The sequence below is a fragment of the Chrysemys picta genome, unplaced genomic scaffold, assembly GCF_011386835.1.
Source record: "Chrysemys picta bellii isolate R12L10 unplaced genomic scaffold, ASM1138683v2 scaf1, whole genome shotgun sequence".
Taxonomy (NCBI): Eukaryota; Metazoa; Chordata; order Testudines; family Emydidae; genus Chrysemys; species Chrysemys picta.
The window spans coordinates 1,996,593-2,021,151 of NW_027052708.1; the positions used below are offsets into that span (position 1 = coordinate 1,996,593).

The following is a 24,559-nucleotide window of genomic DNA, read 5'->3' on the forward strand; positions in this document are numbered from 1 at the left end:
TCTGTGCTTGTTTCCCGGGCCCAGAATCGGTATTCCACAGCATGAACCTGCCCTAGTAACACCATGATTTGCACATTGCTGGGGCCTGTACCTTGTGAGAGATCTATGTCCATGTCAATTTCCTCATCACTCTCATCGCCATGCTGCAATCGCTGCAATCGCCTCCTCACCTGGTTTTGCTTTGGCATGTTCTGGCACTGCATATACTCCAGGACAATGGACATGGTGTTCATAGTGCTCATAATTGCCGCGGTGATCTGAGTGGGCTCTATGATCCCAGTGCTATGGCGTCTGGTCTGAAAAAAGGCACGAAACTAGTGTCTGACAGAGGGAGGGAGGGGCGAGTGATGACATGGCGTACAGGTACAGGGAATTAAAATCAACAAAGGTGGCTGTGCATCAGGGAGAAACACAAACAACTGTGACACAGAATGGCCCCCCCAAAGATTGAACTCAAAACCCTGGGTTTAGCAGGCCGTTGATTTCACGGAGGGAGGGGGAAGGAAATGAATACAGAACAAATCTGGTCCATCTATTTTTTACATCTCAAGCTGGCAGCAGATGGTGCAGCATGACTGATAGCCATCGGCATCTTCTGGGTGCTTGGCAGAAGATGCTGTACTACGATTGCTAGCCATCATCATCAAGACGGTTCAATAGGACTGCCGGCAGGACTGAGTCTCCAGGAGACAAAACATGTCTGCCCAGGTGCCTCTGATCGAACTCACTGAGGAATACGACAACGACGGATACCAATTGTAATACACCATCTACTGCCAAAAGACAAGGAGCTGCTGCTATGTAGCAATGCAGCGCCACATCTGCCAGCACCCAGATAGCCGATGACGGCTACCAGGCATACTGCATCATTTACTGCCAAAAGGCAATTAGCTGCTGCTGTGTAGCAATGCAGTATCACGTCTGCCAGCACCCAGATGACATATGGTGACGGTGAGCTGAGCTGAGCTGAGCGGGCTCCATGCTTGCTGTGGTATGTTGTCTGCACAGGTAACCCAGGTAAAAAGGCGCGAATCGAATGTCTGCCATTGCTCTGACGGAGGGGGAGGGGCCTGATGACATGTACCCAGAACCCCCCACGACACTGTTTTTGCATCATTCAGGCATTGGGATCTCAACCCAGAATTCCAATGGGCAGCGGAGAGTGCGGGAACTGTGGGATAGCTACCCACAGTGCAACGCTCCGGAAGTTGACGCTAGCCTTGGTACTGTGGACGCGGTCCGCCGACTTAATGCACTTAGAGCATTTTATGTGGGGACACACACAATCGACTGTATAAAACCGATGTCTATAAAACCAGCTTCTATAAATTCGAACTAATTTCATAGTGTAGAGATACCCTAACATGTCCCTCTTGGGTTTGGTGTTTTTACAGTATGAACTTGCTCTGCTTGTGGGTACAGTGCATGTGTTTTAGCTGGTACCCCCACACCAACGTGGCTGAAACATGCAACTCCCTCTCTCATTCCTTTCCACTGGGGGTGCTGGCCCATCTTCTGTATGGCCAGAGACCCTGATGTGCAGCAGTCAGGGGTGTTGGGAGAGGTTTTGTTTTCTGTGGCTAGTGACTGTCCCTAAAGTTACTCTTACCAGCGCCCTATTGCCTTTCACTGCATCTGCCATTCCCTGAATACTAGGAGGTGACTGGGTTGAAAGAAGGGGGCACCTGTGAGTTGAAGTGACCACGGGTCAGACACAGCAACATCTTAGCCATAACATAGATATGTAGATTTTAAGGCCTGTAGGGACAATTAAATAATCTAGTCTAACCCCCATACACATGACAGACCATCAAAGTCACCCCTGCATTGAGCCCAACAACCTGGATTAGAGCAAACAGTTACAGCCCTCGGGAGTCTAAACTATTGTTTGCCACAGGCAGAGATTAGGAGGGAATGAGGTGCACTCAAACCTGATGCCCCTTTAATGGCAGGGAATTGATTTGGTGAGATATACTCAAATGATCCTAGCAAGTGACTTGTGCCCCATGCTGCACAGGATGGCAAAAACCTCCGGTGTCCCTGCCAATCTGACCAGGGGAAAAATTCTTTCCCGACCCCAAAAATGGAGATCACTTAGACCCTGAGCATGTGAGTGAGGCCCACCAGCCAAGCACCTGAGAGAAATAGTTTTCTATATCACTTGAGAGCACTTGCTTAAGTAGCCCCTGTCCCCTCACACCAACTCCATGTGGGGTGGAGAATCCATCATTTCCCTTGGTACTTTGTTCCAATGTTTAATCACCTATTTCAAATTTGTCCTTTATTTCTAATTTTAAATTATCTTGCATTAATTTCTTTATTATGCCTTTCTCTGCTAGATGAAAGAGCCCCTTAGTACCCAGTATTTTCTCTTTGTGAGCAGTGGCGGATTAATAATTTTGCCGCCCCTAGGACGGGAAATAATTGACGCCCTGGCCCTGGCCCCGCCCCGATTCCGCCCTTTTCCCGCCCCCATTCCAACCCCCTCCCCAAAGTTCCCACCCCAACTCCGCCACCTCCCTTCCCCTATTGGATCCCTTCCCCAAATCCTCGCCCCCGGCCCTGCCTCTTCCCCCAGTGCACAGCGTTCCCCCTCCTCCCCGCTCCCTCCCTGCCCCGCGAAACAGCTGTTTCGCGGCGCAAGCACTGGGAGGCGAGAGAAACAGGACGCAGCGGCGCGTTTGCAGAGGAGGCGGAGGTGAGCTGGAGCAGTGGGGTGGGGCACGGAGGGGAGCTTCCGCCCCTGCAAATTTGCTGCCCTAGGCCTAGGTCTTGTCGGCCTAGGCAATAATACGGCGCTGTTTGTGAGGGTATTTATGCACCACAATCAAGTCACCTCTTCATCTTCTTTTTGATAAACTGAACAGATTGAACTCTTGTCTCTCACTGTAAGGCATCTTTTCAGCTCTTTTTAAAATAACTCTTCACTATCCCTTGTCCAATTTTTCACAGTTAGTCTTAAAATGTGAACAATGCAACTGGATGCAATGTTTTGGTATTGCTCTTACCAATGTTGAATACAGAAATAAAATCAGCGCCCTATTTCTAGTCATTATTCTCTTGTATATACTTCCAAGAATTGTGTTGGCCATTTTGGCCACAGCATCACCCTGGGATTTCATGCTGAGTTATTTGTCCATTATGATGCATAGATCCTTCTCAGAGTCACATATGTATGATCTTGCATTTTATCAAAGCTCATTTATACAATGGAATTCCCTCCTCAGTCACCTTCACCTGCTGCTGTCCCTTTTCTCTTTCCTTTTCTCCAGGATCTGTGTGTGCCATTTTGGGGGGAGTTCTCCTCCTCTCTTTGCCTGTGAGCAACATGACCCCCCTGGATGGACTGACCAAACCCAGGATTCCATCAGCCTGAAAGAAGAGGGGAGAGTTGACCTGCTCCCTCTTTAAGGCTCTAGTCACTTGCTAGGATCATTTGGGTAATCTCACCAAATCTCACCCTGCCTTTAAAGGGGCCTCAGGTGTGGGTGCACCTCAGTCCCTCCTAGTCTCCCCCTCACATCAAATAGCCTGCCAGACCCAGAGGTGGCCCACCCTTGTCTCTTGATTTGTTCAATTTCAGCCTCTCCCTGTGATGAGCCGTGGAAACTGCACAATTCATCTGGCAAGAAAAACTTCCACTATGGGGAAGACTTTCAGAAAGGATTTAATAAGAAAAAAGGCACAAATTGAAGCTGAAGAAATTACAGGGATAAAAAAATCAGGAAACTTTCATCCTGGCCAATCAATGGGAAGTTATACAGAGGAAATTTGTGAACCTTTTCCCACTCACATTTGAATTTCCTACAACTTCACACAAATTCTATAGAAACCCCTGCTTTGTCTATCTACCAGGCAGGGACTGTCTCTGAGCATCATGCCAGAGGGAGCATTTCTCAGAGAAAGAGGCAAAGCTTTTACATCATCCCATGGTTATTTGGTCCATTCACATTGTTCTGATACTGATCCCTCAGAGTCACCATGTCCCACATCATCATAACTTGTGTCTCCAGGAGGCAGGAACAGGGTTTCTTTCTCCATCCCAGAGACACCTTCACTCCTTAGCGAGTGCAGATTCCAACCTGAAAATACAAAGGGAGACACATACAGTCAGTGGATCCATTTTATGGCTACGTGTGGCTGCATAGCAAGGGTGGAGTGCACTCTCTGGTATGGGTTAGAAAATGTTCCCTCTTTCTTCTTCTCATTGGGTCCATGACAAGTTTTAATCCATCTCTGTACATATTCTGGAAGTAAAATCCTTGGTTTCCAGACCATTTACAGTTGCCAAGTGAGAACTATATTCACCTGTCACTTCATGTAGAAAACCCAGTCACTTACCAGGAAGTAGCTTTTACTTAAGGACATTGTATAATTCACTCTGCACTAATCACAACCATAAGCATGTTATTCTTATCAAGTACTAAGCAATGCATATTTGATCGCCAGTCCACTTTCTTTAGGGAGGATGGTGGTGTCTCTGCTCATGACACAGTGGGGATGGGAGGGGAGATGTTGGTTAAGGATAATGGGAAAAGCCCGACTTTTACAGAAAGTGTCACAGGCTCTTTAACATTTGTGCATCAATAAGAGGACTTTGGTTTATAAGATTCTGTCCAAAAGATACAAGCACAGTAAACTGGTGGGAATCCAGTACATCCAGGGTGTGGCAGCCACACAAGGATTTGAACCTAGAGATTGAGGGATTTTGCTGCTTTAACCATGAAGTAGTACACAGGAAGAACTCCCCTTTTCCTGTCACCATTGCAAGCACTGAAACCTCTGCTTTGAGGGAAAGGAGAGAAGGAGAGGGTTTTTTCCCCCCCACAGACATTGGGTTGGCCAGGTTTATTCCCTAGCTGTGTAATGCACATTCCGAGCCATCCCATTCTGTAGACACACTGTGAAGTGCAAACTCACCTGTCTGTGAATCCCTGTTCCTGTCACTCACCCTAGTGCCTTCCTCATCATTCTGCCCCAAACCAGGGTCATCTTCAGGGTCAGACACTTCTCTGGCATCATCATAACCAGCCCCTGGGACATCTTCAGCCAGGACAGGGGCATCTGACATGAAGATGTGAAGTAATTAAGAGAATATTCATAGTGAAGATAGACACAAACTACAAGCTGCAGATGCACCAGCCTCACTGGTTCTTGGGGATCTCTCAGCACTTCCACCCTCAGGGTGGTAAGAGGAGCCCTCCTCTGGAACCCTCAAACTGAGGGGTTTTACATATCACATTGATTTGATACATTTCAATAGCTGGTTGAGAGGATCCTAGAGCTCCCAGATAAGCAGGGGGAGGGGCAGTTATGGAAAGAGGTGACTGAGATCTAGACCAGAGCGATTTCTCCACAAAGGCATTTCATTACAATAATTACAAATAGAAATGGCTTGGAATTGTCCCGAGTTTGTTTCCAGATTCCTAAATTTGACATTATTTTAAAATGTCTTTTCAATGTGTTCTCCTGATAATGTTTACCCTATAACCTGTCATGAGTCTCCAATGTACTGACACCACTGGGAGCTGAGCCAGGTAATAAGGTTGGGACATCGACCCGTGGGTGTAAAAAGTCTATGTCCCACCCACCCCCAGTCACAGCGTGTCTGACACAGATATATATAAGCTGCCATAACTGCATGCAGTGGCTTCCCCAGGAATTGAAATGGGGGGGGGATTGTTCAAATTTATGGGTGTGTGTGTGTCAGGGCTGATGGGGGGTGAGACTGTGAGGGTGAAGGTGGGCTGTATGGCACCGTAGTAAAAACTGAAAAATGTTTCATGACCATTTTATTAAATTTAACTCATGTTTTAAAATCATCACACAAATTAAAGTTGGCTACTCAAGCCTTCTATGAAGCACTATGTCTACATCCTTCTTGGTTTCTTGTTATAATTTTGCACAACTCTGTTTATGAACTTCTTGAATGCAATGCGTTCATCTTTGGTGGCTTCTCATGTGTCTGGTACTTCCATTCTTTCAGTTGATATGCTCATTAGTTCATTCACATGATCAGGCAGAAGGCGACTTCTTTCAGAACACAAAATTCTATTCAACGATGAAAAAGAATGCTCAACTGTAGCTGTTGTGACTGGGAGTAGCAAGAGATGAATTCCTACTTCTTTCATCCTAGGAAACAGAACACAAAGATCGGGTCGAGCCGCTAGTAGTGATAAAAAAGAAGTTGAAGTCAAATCTTCATTCATTCGTCGTATGATATTCCACTCTGTGTTCAAATTCTCTATTCTGTCCTAATCACATGGCAGCCCCATTGCTGGTAGTGCCTCACTCCACTCAACTGTTGGTGTTTTATAGGACAGGCATCTGTAAAACCTATGTACAGGTTGAGTAGAATCTAGAAGTCGCTGTTGTAGATTTTAAAAAATCAAGTCTGTGTACTTTTTCAGTTGTCTTAACAAACACTTCTTGTCTTCTTCACTTAAGGATTCAATATAAATGCCTTCATTAGTCAGCTTCTGGACTGAAGTCTTTGCTTCTTCCAGTACTTTTTCAATGGATAGATTGCTGATTGATCCAAATGTAGCTTCTATTGCTGGACAAAGATCTACTACTGTTGTAGCAGATGCCTGGATGGCATTGTTTAATGACCCAAGTGGTTTCAACTGTAGACTTACGAGAGAGAGAAAGGCAATAGTCTTCTCTGAACGTAGTAGCAAAAGTAATCCACCAGCCTCACTACTTAGATCCATCCCATCTTGGTAGATACTTTCCAAAGCCAGTAATAACGGCTGGAGTAATTTTAAGACAACAGCCAAGGATCACTCATGAGAAAGCCAGCAGGTTTTCCCAGGTTGGACTAATTTGAACTTCAGTCCCAGTGTATCTTCTATATTTTCGAAGATATTCAGTCTTTTTGGACTTTTGCTGAAAAAGAATATAATGAAGACATTAAATTTACAGCTTTTTGAATGTCTTTTGAAGATTCTGCAGCTCGTACTAGTGCTAGTTGGAGTAGATGGCCTCTGCAGTGTGTATAGGAGAGATTAGGGTTACACTTTTCTCTGAGCAAAGCTTGTACTCCACCATGTCTTCCAGAGAAGTTTGCAGCTCCATCAAATGCGCAAGCAGCCATCTGTTTGGGGTCCAACTGACAAGCATTTAACTCTTCTAAGATGTGGGTTGTCACAGATGCAGCCGATGGGTCTTCTATAAGTTGAACATCTAGAAATGCATCTACTGGCCTAGCCCTAACCTCCCTGGGGGAGGGATAGCTCAGTGGTTTGAGCATTGGCTTGTTAAACCTAGGGTTATGAGTTCAATCCTTGAGGGGGCCATTTAGGGATCTGGGGGAAAAAATCTGTCTTGGGATTGGTCCTGCTTTGAGCAGGGGGTTGGACTAGATGACCTCCTGAGGTCCCTTCCAACCCTGATATTCTATGATAACATACACAATGACTTGATGCCCATTTGCATTGGTGCATTCATCAGCCATATATGCAATTTTTTTGAATGTGGTGAGAGAGTTCTTCACTTTTTCAACTGTTGAGTCTTTCACTGTTGCACCGCATGCTTCTAGCCAGTCAGTTGAGTTTCTTGCAGAAAGATAGTGAGCATTTGCTGGTCTTGTTCGGAACCAGTGTTCAACTTCAGGATGAACAAGTGACAATGCACTTAACATTGGCTTCCAGTTTGTAGTGTGTGGTATCTCTTGCTTAAATAGAAAGTAGGATGCCACAGTCTTGTTTGTTCGCATGAACTGTGTTGTGTCTCCAGCATTCTTAACAGCCTCATTAAGTACTTCTAAAATTGAAATTTGAAAGTGGGCTTATAAGGCTTTCTGCATGTTGATACACTCCAGAGGCATGGTGTTTTAGCAGCCTTTTCACGTAGTTTATCAGCATTGGCTTTGCTGATCGGTTTGACAAACAAGCTTCTCCACTTTTACCAATTATAGCATTGGGAAGCTTTCCTTCTGCGTAAGCTTTTTTGCAAGAGGTGTACCAGTAGCCATCTTTTGTAACTTCAATAAATGGGAACACTTTGACCGACAAACATCGGGAACTGCCTTTAGGTTTTGGAGACACTGTTTCTTCAGTAGGTAGCTGTATTTGTGCTTCAGGCTGGTTGGATGTAGATATACCACTTGAATCTTCAGATGACATGCTGATATATTCTTGGTGCTTGATGTGTTCTTCACCTTGGTTAGTTTTTGAGGCCTTTGAGAGGAAAAATTATTGTATTGTTTTTTGTCTTTTCATTTTCACTTTGACCTGCAACATATAAAAGAGATATGAATAAAGTAAATGTTTTGTTAGGATAATGCAAATTTAACATAAGGATAATGCAAGTTACACCAAAACACATAACAGGTCTAGATTTCTAAAAAAATATAAATTTAAAAAAAAATGTATTTAATTTAAATTGACTTTTGAAAAGTAAGCCCTCATGGGATAAGAGGGAAGTCCTCTCATGGATCAGTAACTGGTTAAAAGATGGGAAACAAAGGGTAGGAATAAATTATCAGTTTTCAGAATGGAGAGAGATAAATAGTGGTATCCCTGAGGGGTCAGTACTGGGACCATTACTGTTCAACATATTCAAAATGATCTGGAAAAATGGGTAAACAGTGAGGTGGCAAATTTTGCAGACAATACAAAACTATTCAAGATAGTTAAGTCCCAGGCAGACTGCGAAGAGTTACAAAGGGATCTCACAAAACTGGGTGACTGAGCAACAAAATGGCAGATGAAATTCAATGTTGATAAATGCAAAGTAATGCACATTGGAAAGCAATCTCAACTATACATACAAAATGATGGAGTCTGAATTAGCTGTTAACACTCAAGAAAGAGCTCTTGGAGTCATTGTGGATAGTTCTCTGAAAACATCCACTCAATGTGCAGCGGCAGTCAAAAAAGCGAACAGAATGTTGGGAATCATTAAGAAAGGGATAGATAATAAGACAGAAAATATCATATTGCCTCTATGTAAATCCATGGTATGTGCACACCTTGAATACTGGTGTGCAGATCTGGTCACCCCATCCCAAAAAAGATATATTGGAATTGGAAAAGGTACAGAGATGGGCAACTAAAATGATTAGGGGTATGAAACAGGAGGAGAGATTAAAATGACTGGGAATTTTCAGCTTAGAAAAGAGACAACTAACGGGGGTTATGATAGAGGTCTATAAAATCTTGATTGGTGTGAAGAAAGTGAATAAGGAAATGTTATTCATAAAAGTTATTTAATCCTTCACATAACACAAGAACTAGCATTAATAGGCAGCAGGTTTTAAAAAAACAAAAGGAAGTACTTCTTCACACAACATAAGTCAACCTGTGGAACTCTTTGCCAGGGGATGCTGTGAAGACCAAAACTATAACAAGATTAAAAAAAAGAACTAGATAAATTCCTGGAGAATAAGTCCATCAGTGACTATTAGCCAGGATGGGGAGGGATGCAACACCATGCTCTGAGTGTCCCTAGCCTGTTTGTCAGAAGCTGGGAATCAGCAACAGGGGATGGATCACTTGATGATTCCCTGTTCTGTTCATTCCCTCTGAAGCACCTGGCCTTGACCACTGTCGGAAGACAGAATACTGGGTTATATAGACCATTGGTCTGACCCAGTATGGCCATTCTTATTTTTTTGTGCACCCACTATATAGTAATTTCATCTAGATCACATATCCCTTGTTTGCATATGAGAATGTTATGTAAAAATTAATTATAATAATAAAAATGTTTAGTACAGAAACTCCCCAACATAATGACCTCTCAAGATAGCAACAATGTGAGATAACAACCTTGGCAAATAATGCATTTTAAAAATCTTGGCCTCCTAGGAAACATTTATATAAGTTTCCATTCCCAGTCACAAATCTAGCATTCTGGAGCAAAGTCACTAAAATATAGTCCAACAAACAAATGTTTATTTAACGTGCCCCTCACTTTTCCCTCCACTGCACCCCACTTACCGGTGTTGTCCTTGGTCAGTGGAGACTCAGAGTTCAGAGTTCAGGTCAGGGGCAAGAAGGCACCTTGCTCGTTTCTCCAGCTGCTCACTGTTCGCTCCGGCCACTGCTGTTTGTTGTGCCAATGTTCACTCCATCGCTCTGTTGCCAATGGCCCTGCACAGTCACCTTCTGCTGCCACCTGCCACTGTGACCTCTGTGAGTTGGTCTCTTGAGGTTCCACCCAGCTCTCAGTGATTTCAGCGGAGCTCTCCGGGGTGGAACCTCGCTGCTAGTGCAGTCTGGGCCGTCTCTTCCACAAGAAACACTATCCCCACAGCACGACTAAGCACTTAGACCTGATTATCAGTGATTTCAGCTGCAGTGGTCACTTAACAGAACAAAAGACTATCTATGGAGCCTAATTCTGTCTTTAAACAGTGGAGAGGGACAGGTCCCCACTCTCTCTCTTGATGCCCTCAATCAGCACAGGCTCAGTACAGTTCTATTGCCCTTTACTCATACAATAAGAACAACAACATTTCACCACCACCCCTGCATTCAAGTGATTTGTAACCCAACCCCAACCAAAATCTATCACTTGGGCAACACAGCTCTGTTTGCTGGATACCTAGGTAGATTAGGTGTGAATATAAATACAATCTGGTCCTGAAGCCTTTCTCTCCAGCCCCAGCTCATCACTAGCTGTCAGGGAGAGCTCATTTAGACTTCGTTTACAAATCATCATTTGAAATTATTAGGTTGGCCGACATCACCGAAATGAATACACTGACATTGTCCTAAAAAACAATAGCTGCATAAGGAAGCTAGTCTATGTTCATACTTTTCAAATCTATTATACTTTTTTCAGATACATGTATTTTATCATACACTGTATATGATTTTAAAGTGTGTATTAATGTTTCAATTTCAATTCAAATTTCAAAACAGTCACTAAATTGGCATGTAATTAGTTCACAAAACTGGGGGGAGGGGTTGGGAAAATTCAGGGGGGGTGTGTAGGGAAATCACTGGCTGCATGCCAGGAAAGACTGGCAGGGAACATTGCTGCTATATAAAGGTCTCTGCTTCGGTGCGTTGTCATTACAAATTGTGAGTAACCCTAGTGCTCATGGCAGTGAGGGTCACAGGGCAGTGACCTGAGCCAAGTACCGCCTGGGCAGCTCCTGAGTGAACTGTTCCTTCAGTCCCTGCAATGGGCCCCTGGCATGACCTAGGACATCACATGCTTCCCTACCCCTGGACCTACACACAGCTCTTGTAATGCACCTGGTCAGTGCCCCCAGTGTTATTCCAATAGAAAATACTGGTGGGTGAACTTTTGTGGTTTTCTTAACAAACCACTATTGTCCCTACTGGGAAATAAAGTTAGTTTTCAGTCAGGGTGACGTTGGTTTCAGGAGGCGGATTCACTGCTCACCTCGGCTGTCTGGAGCCTGGAGGACGTCGTTCAAGGCAGGATCCTCCACGTTATCGTAATCCAGCTGAGACCCCTCCGGGGAAGCTCCCTCTGGAAGAGCAAACACCACACTCAGCCCATGGCACCAGCAGCTTATAACTACAGCTGCTCCGTTTATGCCACCCCGTTTATAATTAGAGATGGGCCAGGCCAGGAAGTTCAAATACAGGATTTTGCTTCAGCCTGTTATAGTGACAGGTGCCAGCCCCAAAACTGAGATCCAGAGCTGGGGTCAGAATCTGCAAATTCCCCCTCCCCTAAAATTCTGGTGGGTTCGGATCAGTCAGTTGGGCTGAGCCCATCTGTAATTATAAGACAGGACAATCTTCTCATCTCTCTCGCGGGATGTGTGTTGAGCCCTGCTGGGCACTGACACCTTCCACCCAAAGAGACTGACCCATCTCCCCTCCAGCTCCTCACCTGGGGAGGTCACTGGGAGCCACTCCCAGGGGTGTGTGCTCAGGAGATGGTCACATGTTCCCATCCTGAGATTCTGACAGAAATCCTGTTCAATGGGATTAGACCCAACTGTGTACAATGGGAACCATGTGAGGGGAAATGGTTGCAATTGCAGAAAGTGTCATAGAAATTCTGTTCTCTGCCCAGATTTGGGTCTCTCGGCCTGAGTCTGCCCCTCCCCCATTACCTTGTTCTGATCCAGGATCGTTTTCATCCTCGCTGTCCCCGGTGTAATACTGCAGCTTCGTCACTGAGTCACCTGAATAGGAGACTGGAGAGACGAGAACCAGAAATTTATCATAGTGAGAACAGCAGAACTGTGGGACTGGGAACACACCCGGTGCCAGAAGCAGGATTTCCAGTCTCAGTCTATTCCTTCTTCTACAGGAGATGGTAACTCACAGTGACTCTGAGCAGTGAGAGGCTGACACAGACTCCCCAAGAGAAATCTCCATGTTACTGTGGTAAATGTGATTGAGGGGATGCTACAATCTGACTTGAAATATATTGGGGTGAGTGAAGGGCACATCTCTGGCTTCTGGTCCAGGGAAGGTCCACAATGGTTCTGGCCTCTTCAGTCACAGAGGGGACTCCTCTCTCTTAAGGGAAAATATCCACCTCCCCCATGAATCAGTCGATCAGCTCCGTGGTGCTTCCAGGTTAGACCAAGACAGGCCCAGAGCAGAATCTGTGATTCACTGTAACCATCTTGGCAGTGGTGCTGGGAGATGCCCTGAGCATGTTCCTAGAGCCCCACCACAGCACAGCCCTTGGGCAGGAAGTTCCCATCAGACATTGAGACAAAATGGCACAAAGGATAAAAGGGCCGTGATTCAAAGGCTCTCCTGGGCTGAACTCTCTGCTCCGGGGGCAGGAGGGAGCCGACCCAGCAGACCAGTGGCTGCGGTAGGAGGGGGGCACAGAACATCTACTGCTTCAATGCTCCAGAGCAGTTTTCAAGTGATAGTTTAGCCTGGCCTCAGACAGGCGCTTTCCTGACCCATAACTGGTTACACTCCAAGGCTGCAGGATGGGCAGAGTGACATTAACTGTCCCTAGAATTGGGACACTAAGTATATGGTGGGAAGAAAACCCATCTCCCTCAGTCTGCATGAGTAATTGCTAGTCTCACCACAGACCCAGCTCCCACAGCTAGAGTGTGGGGGAAAAGATGGTTTGGTTCTCTGGCCATTGGGGGAAAAAAGCAAAAACAAAAAAAACCCCAACATTCTTTTGAGTTGAGCCAAAAATGACTTTAAGTTTTGGCAAATGCAATAGTAACAAAAAAAAGTTTAATTTTGACTGAAACCATTTGGTTTTCTTTTGGACATTAGTTAATTTTTGTTTGTTTGTTTTTATAGATAAAATTAACGGAAATTTCTAATGGAAAAATACTATCAAATTGAAAAAACAAATGTTTTCTTTAGTGTTGAAATGAAATGAATTTTTCTTTGTGTACAAAGAACAATCCCGGTTAACGCTGTTTCATTGTTACATTTCTGATCAATTAGGGAACATGCTAATTTAAAGTTGTGCAATGCTCCCTTCTAACGTCATTTGGCAGCCACCTGCTTTGTCCACTACATGCAGGAAGAGCAGCCCGGTGGAGCTAGCTGGTGAGGGCTTGGAACCAGGGTGGACCGACAGCCCCCCATCAGCTCCCCACTCCCCTAAGTTTCCTGTGCAACAGCTGCCTGCAGTTCAGCTGTGTCCCTCCCCACACTGCAATGTGCTGCTCCTGCCCTCTGCCTTGGAGCTGGTTCCCGAGACTCCTGTGTGCTATATGGGGGGGTGAGGGGAAGAAGATGGGGGCTAATGTCAGGGTGTCCCCCTCCCTCCTGCTCCTGCACCCTGCTTACCCCATCTTCCATACAGCAGGGGGGACACACGACAGAGGGAGCTTCCAGGCAGCTGCAGCTGCGGTTGGGTCTCAGCTGGCTGATCTAATTAACCAGGCAGTGTACTTCTGACCCCACTCTTCATACTTAAAGGGGAAATACACATCTCTCTCTCACACACAGGGTATGTGTCTCTGTCCCTGTCTGTCCTCCCTCCTTTCCTGCTGCCTTGTAGAATGTGAGAGTTAACCCTTGAGGGCTCAGCCCAGGTAAGTTTTTTGCTGCCCCAAGCAAAAGCAAACAAAAAAAAAAAGAGCTTCGAGAGCGCAATTGCCGAAGCAAAAATGCCACCCCTGTAATTGTGCCACCCCAAGCACATACTTGGTTTGCTGGTGCCTGGAGCTGGCCCTGGCTCAGCCAATTGCTAGTTCATCATTTAGCAGTAAGGCATTCCCTGGAAAATATCCCACCCTCTGACTCCTCCACCTCAATGAAGCTTCACAATCATCATCACTGTGTACTAGTATTTAATTGTTTGTTTAAAACTTATACTGTGTGTGTGTGTGGCATCACTGAAACTTGGTGGGATAATACACATGATTGGAATGTTGGTGTGGATGGGTACAGCTTGCTCAGGAAGGATAGACAGGGGAAAAAGGGAGGAGGTGTTGCCTTATATATTAAAAATATAGACACTTGGACAGAGGTGGAGATGGACATAGGAGACGGAAGTGTTGAGAGTCTCTGGGTTAGGCTAAAAGAGGTGAAAAACAAGGGTGATGTCATGCTAGGAGTCTACTACAGGCCACCTAAGCAGGTGGAAGAGGTGGATGAGGCTTTTTTTAAACAACTAACAAAATCATCCAAAGCCCAAGATTTGGTGGTGATGGGGGACTTCAACTATCCGGATATATGTTGGGAAAATAACACAGCGGGGCACAGACTATCCAACAAATTCTTGGACTGCATTGCAGACAACATTTTATTTCAGAAGGTTGAAAAAGCTACTAGGGAGGAAGCTGTTCTAGACTTGATTTTAACAAATAGGGAGGAACTCGTTGAGAATTTGAAAGTAGAAGGCAGCTTGGGTGAAAGTGATCATGAAATCATAGAGTTTGCAATTCTAAGGAAGGGTAGAAGGGAGAACAGCAAAATAGAGACAATGGATTTCAGGAAGGCAGATTTTGGGAAGCTCAGAGAGCTGATAGGTAAGGTCCCATGGGAATCAAGACTGAGGGGAAAAACAACTGAGGAGAGTTGGCAGTTTTTCAAGGGGACTCTGTTAAGGGCCCAAAAGCAAGCTATTCCGCTGGTTAGGAAAGATAGAAAATGTGGCAAAAGACCACCTTGGCTTAACAACGAGATCTTGCATGATCTAAAAAATAAAAAGGAGTCATATAAAAAATGGAAACTAGGACAGATTACAAAGGCTGAATATAGGCAAACAACACAGGAATGCAGGGGCAAGATTAGAAAGGCAAAGGCACAAAATGAGCTCAAACTAGCTACAGGAATAAAGGGAAACAAGAAGACTTTTTATCAATACATTAGAAGCAAGAGGAAGACCAAAGACAGGGTAGGCCCACTGCTCAGTGAAGAGGGAGAAACAGTAACAGGAAACTTGGAAATGGCAGAGATGCTTAATGACTTCTTTGTTTCGGTCTTCACCGAGAAGTCTGAAGGAATGCCTAACATAGTGAATGCTAATGGGAAGGGGGTAGGTTTAGCAGCTAAAATAAAAAAAGAACAAGTTAAAAATCACTTAGAAAAATTAGATGCCTGCAAGTCACCAGGGCCTGATGAAATGCATCCTAGAATACTCAAGGAGCTAATAGAGGAGGTATCTGAGCCTCTAGCTATTATGTTTGGAAAATCATGGGAGACGGGAGAGATTCCAGAAGACTGGAAAAGGGCAAATATAGTGCCCATCTATAAAAAGGGAAATAAAAACAACCCAGGAAACTACAGACCAGTTAGTTTAACTTCTGTGCCAGGGAAGATAATGGAGCAAGTAATTAAGGAAATCATCTGCAAACACTTGGAAGGTGGTAAGGTGATAGGGAATAGCCAGCATGGATTTGTAAAGAACAAATCGTGTCAAACCAATCTGATAGCTTTCTTTGATAGGATAACGAGTCTTGTGGATAAGGGAGAAGCTGTGGATGTGGCATACCTAGACTTTAGTAAGGCATTTGATATGGTCTCACATGATATTCTTATCGATAAACTAGGCAAATACAACTTAGATGGGGCTACTATAAGGTGGGTGCATAACTGGCTGGATAAACATACTCAGAGAGTTGTTATTAATGGTTCCCAATCCTGCTGGAAAGGCATAACAAGTGGGGTTCCACAGGGGTCTGTTTTGGGACTGGCTCTGTTCAATATCTTCATTAACGACTTAGATATTGGCATAGAAAGTAGGCTTATTAAGTTTGCAGATGATACCAAACTGGGAGGGATTGCAACTGCTTTGGAGGACAGGGTCATAATTCAAAATGATCTGGATAAATTGGAGAAATGGTCTGAGGTAAACAGGATGAAGTTTAACAAAGACAAATGCAAAGTGCTCCACTTAGGAAGGAAAAATCAGTTTCACACATACAGAATGGGAAGAGACTGTCTAGGAAGGAGTACGGCAGAAAGGGATCTAGGGGTTATAGTGGACCACCCGCTAAATATGAGTCAACAGTGTGATACTGTTGCAAAAAAAGCGAACGTGATTCTGGGATGTATTAACAGGTGTGTTGTGAGCAAGACATGAGAAGTCATTCTTCCGCTCTACTCTGCACTAGTTAGGCCTCAGCTGGAGTATTGTGTCCAGCTCTGGGCACCAAATGTCAAGAAAGATGTGGAGAAATTGGAGAGGGTCCAGAGAAGAGCAACAAGAATGATTAAAGGTCTTGAGAACATGACCTATGAAGGAAGGCTGAAAGAATTGGGTTTGTTTAGTTTGGAAAAGAGAAGACTGAGAGGGGACATGATAGCAGTTTTCAGGTATCTAAAAGGGTGTCATAAGGAGGAGGGAGAAAACTTGTTCACCTTAGTCTCTAAGGATAGAACAAGAAGCAATGTGCTTAAACTGCAGCAAGGGAGGTTTAGGTTGGATATTAGGAAAAAGTTCCTAACTGTCAGGGTGGTTAAACACTGGAATAAATTGCCTAAGGAGGTTGTGGAATCTCCATCTCTGGAGATATTTAAGAATAGGTTAGATAAATGTCTATCAGGGATGGTCTATACAGTATTTGGTCCTGCCATGAGGGCAGGGGACTGGACTTGATGACCTCTCGAGGTCCCTTCCAGTCCTAGAATCTATAAATCTATGAATCTTATATACTATAGTCTTTTGTCTGGTGAAAAAAAATTTCCCTGGAACATAACCCTCTCATTTACTTTAATTCTTATGGGGAAATTGGATTTGCTTAACATCATTTCGCTTTAAGTTGCATTTTTCAGGGACATAACTACAATGTTAAGTGAGGAGTTACTGTATTTGGAACAACTGGGTGAAATTGACAGGAATTTGTGAAATGTTTCGGTGTCTCTTGATTTGAATTTTTCACCACAACATTTTGTAATGAAGACTTGTGCCCAGCTCCAATGACAAGTTCACTGGGCTGAAGCTGCAGTGATTGAACTCTGGGTCAGGGCCTCAGATGGAAAGGGCATTAGATAGCTGCTCCCTGTTAAGAGTGAGACACACAGACCTGAGCGACTGAACATCTCCTGCTTCTCTCTCATCAGGTTATAATCAATCTCCTCATACACGGCATCAGAGAAGGGATCCAAGGGTCTTCTGGAACCTGAAAACAAAGGACAGGGTTTGCAGAGGGTCATTGAAACCAGAGATGGGAAACACTATGGGATCATTCAGCCCCTCCCCGTCAGTCCCAGGGCGAGCCTGAACCCTACAGCACATTCCCACTGCTGGAATTTAAATGAGCCAGGTGATAGGGTTTCTTTCCACAACAGCCCTTTGATGATGGTTCCCAGGGCTAGTTCGCTGTCAGGAAGCTTCCTCACATTCATCTTAATTGTTCCCTTTTTAATCTCATCCCATTATTCCAGGCTATTCCCCTTTGGAGCAGTTTAAATAATTCTTCCCCCACGCTGGTGTTTATCTTTTTTTTCCCCATCGAGTTTAAGGCCAGAAGGGACCATTAGAACATCTACTCTAACCTCCTGTATAACACAGGCCACGGCATTTCACCCAGATACCCCTAGGTTTGAGTCCAAAGATGCACTTAGACTAAAGCATTTCAGTCCTCAGCAGAATGTGCGACAGGCAGAAATCAGGAGCAATGAAGGTACCACCAATGCCCAAGGCCCCTGCAATGGCAGGGAACTGACTAGGTGAGAGATGCCTAGATAATCCTGGCAGGTGATCCATGCTCCATGCTTCAGAGAAAGATGAAAATCCCCCAAGGTCCCTTTTTGCCAGTGTGACCTGGGGTAAAATTCCTTTGTGACCCCAAATCTGGCAATCAGTTTGACCCTGAGCATGTGGAAAAGACACACCAGCCAGATATCTTAGAAAGAGCTTTCTCTGTACCACCTCAGAGGACTGGTACAGCCTATCCAGTGTCACATATCCCTTTGTAGCTAATGTCTGATGCTTCAGAGCAGGGCAAGAAACACAACAAAGCAAAACAAAACACAAATATGGGGGTTTCCCAGATTCCTTCCTGACCCCTGCAGGCAACCGGCTGAAGCCCTGAACCATGAAGTCTGATTATAGACATTGTCTTACTGCAAAGTTGTGAATGTTACGTATATGTTGATGGTGATCCCGTCCTCTATCTTCTTGCAATGGAGCTGGTAGCTAATGTTTGTACAGTGTTTTATAGAAGTAAAATCCCCTACAAGTGCCAGCTTTCAGTACAATACAGTATAATGCTCCTTTCCCGCACTTCTGCTTCCTAAGATTGTCTTTTCTACTGGATCACTCTCTTCACAACTATGTGCCACAGCTCTATTTTAATACACTTTTTACCCCTGAAAATATTTCCAATTTCTCTAGGTCCCTTTTCCACGATGTCTCTCCTCATGATATTCTGAACCCCTCCCTGGGACAGATACTGAAACTCCGGGCAGTATCTTTGGGAATCACTGTATTAAAGCTATGAATGGTTTATGTTCTGCTTCATGTGGGAGGGTTACCACAGCTCCTCAAGGAAGAAAAAACAATGAGAGTGTGTGTGTTTGTGTGTTGTGGGGGAGAAGTGGGGGGAGGGGAGTGTGATTAAGGTGAATCACTGAGATTGTAAACAACTCCAGAAAGGTAATGACCTTCAGGGTGGTTTGTACAGACTGGTCCAAACTGGGTTACCAGAGACCAAGAAAGACTTCTGGTATGAAAGGCTGAGTTTAAACCAACTCAGGGCCTTCATTTTGATTCAGCAAATCGGCAGGACCTTCTGTCCACGGGGATCCCAACACTGAACAGTTGGAGGGACGTTGGTCTACCAGGCTGCCCATGAAGAAGACGGGTGAATTCTTGTATGTTCAGCAAGTGTGGAGGAATTTTTATTGTTTTAATGTTTTCTCTGTCATACTTTTATCCTAGGAATAAGGTGTAGTTTGCAGAGAGTTGGGTGGTGACTTGTGACTGCTGGCAATGCACTGCTCATAGCCCTTGGGGCGAATGCACAGCATGGGGGCTGGCCTGTAGGTAGACTGGTTTGCTGGGGGTATCACAGTGGAAGGTAGGGGGCTGTGCAGTATTAAAAGCCCCTGGCCACAAGGAGGTGGGACAGGGGGTTCCCACCCAGAGACAGGTGACGGCTGGAGGCCTGAGTAGGCACTGCTGGAGTGGATCACCGCAGGGTGGGGGGGAGGGGGATACAGATGGAGATTCTCTGAAATTGTAAAGGTCCCTAGCTAGCATCATTTCTAGATTTCATGGCTGGGCTGTTCCACTGCCAGACAGTTAATGAAATATTAAATGAGAGAGGAGTTAACAGGCACCCTTGGCCACCCCACCCAGCCCGGTATCACGCTCACCCTGACACCCTGCAGCCCCTTTGCTATTACAGAGGCATTTCACACAGTGACACCAATCAGCACCCACCTCTACGCTGTGCCTTGGCACTTCGCACCTGCACCCCCAGGATGATTAAGACCAGGCAGAGCAGGGCCCCCAGGATAATGCAGACGACCACGGGCACCGTGACTCTCCCACTGTTGGTCGGAGGGCGTCGCGCGGGACCTGGATGGAAATGAACATGCGACAAGGAGAGATTATCCTGTGAGATTCGGGGGAGGGAAGGGAACTTGGGGAGCTCCCCAGTCACTCATTGCACGGCCCAGGACAGCAGGGTAATGTGCTGGGACAGTCTGTGCACCATGGGGGCAGCTCACAGGCTGCTGTTTAAATCATGGGTCCTTCCCTTTCAGCTGGAGCCAGAAGACAGGAATTGTGCTGCTCAGTACAGACTGCAGCTCCCACTCGCCCTCAGATGTCACAGGCCATGGAAAGGAGCTCCTTCCCTCAGGCTGCAGCTTGCAGCTCATCCTCTGTGACCCAGCACCAGGGAAATTTAACCCTTGATGGGAGGAGGGGGATGCTTTCACTGGGGTATTCGAGGAATCTGTCCTTTCTGTTAGAGCTGCAAAACGAAAGGGAGGAGAGTTGGAGTCTGGAGCAAGGGGGAGGTGACGTGTTCGTTCCAGGGGGAAACCTCACCTCTGAGAGTCACTGGATGTCTCCAGCTGTCACCTCCACAAACTCCATCACAGCAGCACAGGGCCTGTTTGTTAGTGATTTAGGGCCCAAGTCCCTTGTGCTCTGTGCAGCGATGAGGACTCTAGTAATAAACCAGCACACTGGGGCCTGTGATGGATGCAGGGGCTACGTGGGCTGATGCCTGAGCCAATTTGACCCCACAAAGGTCCCACCCCACAGCATTCATGATGCTCCTGCACACAGGAGATGAGAGGTCCTGGTCTGGGAACAAAGGGATAGGGGGGTGGGCTGATCCATCCTCCTCCCTGAAAATTACAGCATGTAGCAGAAACATCTCCTGTCATTCACCTGAGCAATTCACGGCAGCATCTTCCTTATGGTCACAGTTACTCTCACCCCAGGGCTTGGCAGGACAGTCCCAGAGAGATGACTCTGTCCCTCTGCAATTCAATGTCTCCACCCAGATGGCACCAGTCCCCTCACCGAATGCAGCCTCGCCCAGGGCAGATACAGCAGATCCACAGCCCAGTTGTTTACACACAACGTTAGCATCCGCCATGTCCCAGGAGTCATCACAAACTGTTCCCCAGGAGCCACGGTACCAAACCTCCACTCTCCCCGAGCATCTGTCCTCTCCTCCCACGACACGTAACTTCTCCTGGTCTGGAAATGCAGAAACCTCACATGTTACTGGGACAGCTGGGAAAGTCCTTAGGGATCAAGAGTGAAACAGTGAGAAGCAGAGATACCTGTGCAGCTTGGTGAGTTCGGGCATTCGGCAAACAGGGTCTGAGTTGGTTTTGCTTTCTTTCCTATGGAGAGAAAATGCCAAGGTGAAGCACTGGGTTGTGTGTGTGATGTGAGAATAGAATTTATCTGTATTTTAAACCCCTAATTTCAGCACTTTATGAACTGAAATGTGAACTCTGGGTCATTTCATACCTAATTAATTTGCTATTCAGCTGTTACTCAGACACACAGGGCGACATGCACCCAGACTTGTGGGGGATTCCGGTCTTGACCCAAACTGCACAGCCTGGGCCCATCTCTGATTGTTCATCCAAAAGGATTAATAACCACAGAGCTGCCTAATGACAGTCTCTAGGTAGAGGCTTTTCTTCACTCTCACACTACCTTATCGCACTGTATAACACTGGTCTCTTTTATAATTAATTGATTAACTTCCATGTTTGTTGTTAATCAGACAAATGTGTATACCTATAAAAGACCATGAAAATATGTTTGTATCTTGTGTTGAGACTTTAAATCTGCCTACACTGAGATGTGAACATCAACAAAAGTTCTATCCTAACCCTTCTGTTAATTGAACACATCGCGTACATCTGTGTTTGCATGAGCACATGCAGGTAGTTTCAGGATTACCAGTGCAAGAAATATGGGTCTCTTCTTCTCGGTTATCACATGACTTTGGATCCCAGGGCTCTGACGGGCACTGCCAGAGGGAGCTGTGCTGCTCACTGCATGCAACATGGTCCAGCCATGTGGGACCCTTTCCATATTCAGAGCCTCCTGCAATATATCTTCCGTCTCCACAGTTCAGCTGTTTGCAGACAATTGCTGCAGTGACTCCAGACATCTGATTGGAGCAAACACTGCCCCATGTCCCATTGTAGAAAACCTCCAGCCGCCCAGCACAGTCACTGTCGCTCACCAGCCTCAGATCTGTGAATTCTAGAAGGAAAGGCACAAAAAGGGAATTTAAATTGTCTGATTCTGAAATGAACTGGGGTGTGAAGAGCGAAATCCCAGCAATTGCTAACGATCCTGTGCATCATTCTTCAGGAGCAAATGTCAGGGATAATCACTCCAAGAATCAGAGAGACCTTTAGACACCACAGGCCCCTTAGAAATATAGAGGGCATCTCCGGAAGGCCACCATTTACAAGCAGCTACATACAGATTGTAATAGATTAAGACCTGAAAGGATTGTAACATTGGCAGGCCAGATGCCAGCTCTTGCCCAGGCTGCAGACATTAGCTGAGAACTGTCCAGGTCACCTGTATGTTAGTTTTGCTCAAAACAGGTATTAGTCTTGTAAGAATGTATTTTGTGTTTAGAGTCTATGAAATGGTGGTTAGTTGCTGCAGGCATTAATCTCACTTGTAATGTCTGTGGTCCACGCTACAAACAAATATGTAAATGTTGTTTTATAACTGAAAATGTTGGCTCTGAACTTGTGAACTCAGGCACAGGAATCATCCCCCCTCTCCATCCCCAAGGACTATCAAAATCAGATCGGCCATCAAGGATCATCACAATATAAAGGATTGGTTAATGGCCTTATCACACCCGTGGAGCAGTACATGCAGAAGACCTCGTCCCATCACTTTGAAGGCTGGAAGACGGAGGTAAAAATAGCAGATGTGAAGATTTTTCATCTTTTTGGTTGTTTGAACTATGACAGGGCTAGAGACACCAAACTGAAGTTGGAGATCCCATGGGGTTACCCCTGGATCAGCGCTGAAGGACATTTGGAATTGACAGATCACTACAACTCTGTCACTCCTAGGATGTAAATGGTAACTCATTTGTGTGTATATGTTTGCTTGCTTTAAGCTTGTAAATAGCCGTTTTAGTTCTTTTTCCTAGTTAACCAACTGATCTGGAGTAAGCGACTGATCTCTTGGGACTGGAAGCAACCTGAATGTGGTGTGATTTTTGGTGTAAGTGACCAATTATAACTAAGTCCAGTTTGTCTGGGTGACAAGATAGACTGGAGAGTCTAAGGGGAGTGTCTGTGACTCCATGGTAACATAGATATAGTGATCCAGGACTAAGTTTCCTCTAAGCTGCACAGCCATGTGTCTGTGCAGCAGACTATCAAGGGCCGCATAGGGACGCATCCACATTGGCCTGGACTGGAGAGGAGCCTCTTCCCCAGCGCCAGAGCTGCCACAGCAGGGACAGAGGTGCCTCTCCCCTGGCCCCAGGCAGCTACAGCAAGAGAGGGCTGGAGGAAGTCTTCTCTCCCCACTGCAGTCCCAGGGCAGCCTGCACCCCAAACCCTTCCAGCCATGGCCCCACCCCATAGCCCCACCCCCAGCTAGATCCCTCACTGCCCCCTCATACTCCATCACTCTGCCCCAGCCCTGAGCCCCCTCCTGCACCCTGAGCCCCTCATCCCCAGGCCCACCCCAAAGCCCGCACCCCAAGCCAGAGCCCTCACTCCATGCACAGCCACCCTCTGCCCCAGCCCTGAGCTGCCTCCCACACTCCGAACACTTCAGCCCCAACCTCGCCACACATCACCTCTATACTGGTGCACATAACAAAATTCATTCCACACATGGATGTAAAATATTAGAGGGAACATTGGTCCAGGAGTTCACATCTGTTACTGTCTTGGTGAAATCTACTTATAGACACACCACCAGTTTGGGGTATTGCCTTGTTTCTCACCATCTGCCCTGAGGTGGGCACTCAGAGTCGTGAGCCACTCCAGAGCAGCGTGACAGGGGATCATGAGATCAAATAATTTGACCTTCTGTAAAACAGCTGCATAGAGCCTAATAACTTGAGTTTGACTTAAGCATCACTTCCAGAAAGGCATCCGGTCTAGACAGGAAGACGTCAAGAGATGCAGAATGCACCATTTCCCTGGTAGTTTGTTCTGATGGTTAATCACCCTCCCTGTTAAAAACCTGGGCCTTTTTTCTGATGTGAATTTGTGTGGTTTCAGCTTCCAGTCATCGACTCTTGTTCTGCCGTCCTCCATTAGATTAAAGAACCCTTTACAGGGCGGGCTCCAGGCACCAGCTTAACAAGCAGGTGCTTGGGGCGGCCAAGGGAGAGGGGCGGGACGTGCAGCAATTCGGTGGCGGCAGGTCCCTCACTCCCTCTAGGAGCGAAGGACCTGCCACCGAATTGCTGCCGCCGATCGCAATTGTGGCTTTTTTTTCCCCCCGAATTGCTGCCTCCAATCGCGACTTTTTTTTTTTTTTTTTTTGCTTGGGGCAGAAATGCTGGAGCAGCCCTGGCCCTTTAGTAAGTGGTATGTTCTCCTTGTGAAGGAACCTATGCACTGTAATCAAGTCACCTCTTGATCATTTTGATAAGCTGAACAGATTCAGCATCTTAAATCTCTCACTGTAAGGCTTTTGTGATCACTTTTTTGTGTGGCTCTTCGCTCCCTCTCCAATTTTTGTGGACATCAAA

General features: G+C 45.8%; 2 protein-coding genes across 5 annotated transcripts in view; one reads left to right on the plus strand and one right to left on the minus strand.

The window, feature by feature from the left end:
- The window catches only part of LOC135977481 (deleted in malignant brain tumors 1 protein-like), a 723,293-nt gene that overhangs the window by 355,019 nt on the left and 343,715 nt on the right, over window positions 1–24,559 (plus strand). The window lies entirely within an intron of this gene.
- Window positions 1–24,559, minus strand: part of LOC135977486 (olfactomedin-4-like) — a 689,021-nt gene that overhangs the window by 54,025 nt on the left and 610,437 nt on the right. The gene's annotated exons all lie outside the window — the stretch shown is intronic.